The sequence below is a fragment of the Octopus bimaculoides genome, chromosome 14 (assembly GCF_001194135.2).
Source record: "Octopus bimaculoides isolate UCB-OBI-ISO-001 chromosome 14, ASM119413v2, whole genome shotgun sequence".
Classification (NCBI taxonomy): Eukaryota; Metazoa; Mollusca; class Cephalopoda; order Octopoda; family Octopodidae; genus Octopus; species Octopus bimaculoides.
Window position 1 is genome coordinate 29,322,353 of NC_068994.1, and position 3,679 is coordinate 29,326,031.

The window sequence follows — 3,679 nt, forward strand, 5'->3', positions numbered from 1 at the left end:
ATATATATATATATATATATACATATATATATATATACATATGCATGTATATATGTATATATACATACGTGTGTGAATATAATATATATATATATATATATATATATATATATATGTGTGTGTGTGTGTGTGTGTGTGTGTGTGTTTGTATGTGTGTGCATGCGTGTATATATGTGTGGATATAAATGTAGATGTGACTAAAATAAATAAAATCAATGATGAATGGTGTTCTTTGAGACTATAAATGTCCACTCCGTAAATTCTCATAGAAGTTAATGTATTCTCCGGCACCAATTCATACTATTACTTACTTTTATCTTAATGTCTATAGTTGTAAATTGTATTTTCACCGTCACCTTGTTCTGTACTATTCATTATTATTTTTTTTTAACACGCCCACTTTGTTCTTTTTATATCTCGGTAACTTCGACTACAGTTTCTCTCGCATGGGAAGCAATTGATTTTTCTACAAGTCATTGTTTAACTTTGAATAAAATATTGCCTGATGAGTGTGTGAATTGCATATTGTATGATGAAACCCAATATATTGTATTAGCTTGCATTAAAATAAAGATCCTCAGCGAAAAAAATGCTGCATAATTTAAAATCCATTCGTTTGTTTATTAATATTTCGCGCTACACCTAGGATTCAACTGTTCGCTGAGTTACTAGAAAACAATTTGAATTGTGAATTACTCACTAGCTGTGTCCAGTCTTCATCGTTCCTTCCTACGTTACCCTGTGGGATTCTATCTAGCCAATCGGTGGTTTACTACACGTTGAGGTGCCACGATCTTTTTATAAATCCTGTATAACTTAAATACACACACACAAACACACACACACACACACACACACACACACACACACACACACACACACACACACACACACACACACACACACACACACACACACATTAGATGTGTATGTGAGTGTGCGGGTGTGTACTCGCGTGTGTGGATCTGTATTTATGTTTGTAAGTATGTATATAGGTGTGTGTATGTTTCTCTTTCTTCCGGTCATTTCATCACGTTGAACCGTTAACCCCAACACATCTTTTCTCTTTTCGTTTTTTTCGTTCTCCACTTTTTCCCTTTCAATCTTTTCGATCGAAGAGCGTAGGTTCGAAACGCCAAAGACTTTTTCATTCATCCCGAACGTCAAACTAATACACCTGCTTGTAGTTTCCTCCCATGTACTCATACATATACACTCGCACAATATTACACGCATACATACAGATACACATACCCACATGTCCTCGGGTATCTGTTCATATAATAATATAATGGGCATGTAAGGCAGTGAGCTGGCAAAAATGTTAGCACGCCGGGCGAAATGCTTAGCGGTATTTCGTTTGTTTTTACGTTCTGAGTTCAAATTCCGCCGAGGTTGACTTTGCCTTTCATCCTTTCGGGGTCGATAAATTAAATATCAGTTGCATACAGGGATCGATCTAATCGACTGGTCCCCTCCCCCAAATTTCGGGCCTTGTGCCTAGAACAGAAAAGAATATAATGGGCATGTATACAAAATCATACGCACATTCAGATTGAAATGGATACAAAGATCTGTTGTTGTAGAACTTTGTACATACAATGCACACGCACACACGTGTTTATTTGGCCAAGCAAAAAGAATATTCTGTCATTGCATGCATGTATGAACATACAAGCTCTATGATAGATGATGCATATACATATATACACAGAGGTATACATACATACATATATACATACACACATATATATATACATACACATACACATACATATACGCATGAATACACATACACAAGAAATACTTCTATGCACACACACACACATATTCACTCTTATATATATACATAATGAACAATGTGTCCTCACTATGCAAATCCTATGAAACAAAGAAACATGTACAGAACCTCATGCACCGCATGCAATTCTCTGGATATGATCGGAAAGATAAGGTTCGGGTATACAGGGGTACAAGATAGCATTATATGTAATGAAACCAATGGTACCTGTCTAGATATAGAAGCAAAGACTGGAATAGGATACAAAGAGTTTGTGACAAAGCAAACAAAGTGTTGCTTTACATTTTTTGTCCCAATGAGGTAAGTGTCCGTATTTAAAATTGCTAGAAATGGTTAAGTTTTGGCTTATATTTTTCAATGAAGTAAGTTTCCTTATTTAATCTAACATGTGTTGGTGTTCCAATGGTACATTGATAAAATGGAAAGATTACAAATTGTGGTAGCAGTTGCTTTGCACATTTCTCAACGTGTTCGCTAAAGGGTATCATTCTGTATTCTGGGAATGCAATCTGCTGTCGGTGCAGTGTACCCTATATAGTTTTGGTGGCAGCTCGAGCATCTTATAATATAAATCAAGATTTCTGAGGCACAAGTAAAGTCAAATTTGATTTTTAATATTTGTCCCTCTGACATCTCATGTTAACGGATATATTTACCAAAATTACATAAAAGTATCTTGAAATACTAAAGAGTAAATTTATTCAACAATGATCACCATTGGTCTCCTTGTTCAAATTGGTGAATGGTGCCATAATCCTTGACTTCAGTTCATTTTTGGTGTTACAAGGAGGTTTGTTGGTCTCACGAGCAATTGTGCCCCCCCCCCACACAATGATCAAGAGATTGCAGTCTGAAGAGTTAGGTGGCCAGATGTTAGGGGTGGCATGGCTGCAGAAATTGTCAGACAGCCATGACCGGGTTCTCCTACTTGTGTGACATGGTGCAGAATCTTGTTGCCAGACATAGGGTCTTCCAGTAGCCACCCTCTTGACCCAGGGTAGCACTACCTCCACCAGGCACTTGATGTAGGCCTCCGTGTTGAGTCTGATGCCGTGTGGGAAGATGAATGGAAGCACAACGTCGCCATCACTAGTGATCACTCCAAACACCGTGATGTTGACTGGATGTTTGGTTTTTATCACTCTCGGTACATATTTTGGGGATACTGCAAGCCAACGGTTGTTCTGTGTGTTCACCATCTGTTCGTATTGGTGCTTCCGGTGCGAATGCCAAGCAGTACAGCATATCGTTTCCTGGCAGAGTGAATTGCATCGTGCTGATGTTTTTTCTCATAGATGGTGCCCTGCTGACCCTACTAAACTGTGTAGTCGACAAAATTAAAAACAAACGATGCACATGTGAAAAAAATAAAAATAGAAAATGGCGACAATTTACCCATCGCACCCTGTATATATCTATCTATATATATATATAAAAATGAGAATGTATGTGTGTGTGCGTCTGTGTGCTTCCCTAAAACTCGAGAACTACACAACCAATTTCATTCAAATTTTACACATGCCTTACTTAGGGTTCCGGTTGTATTTTAGTCAAAAAAATTTCAAAACTTCTTGCATAGTTCGAGCCCACAGCAACATCATATCTCCTCCACTATTTAAGTATTACGTGTCAAAAGTGAAACAAAAACACTCATGTCAAATACTTTCACTTTAAAAATGAAGCTATTCCACTAACTGAAACAATCACATTTCGATACTGTAATGACAGATACTTTCACTTTACTGGTTTCATTTTCATACTGAATCTACTACAGTGAAACTATACTCTCACATATATACATACATACATACATACATATATACATACATACATATATACATACATACATATATACATACATACATATATACATACATA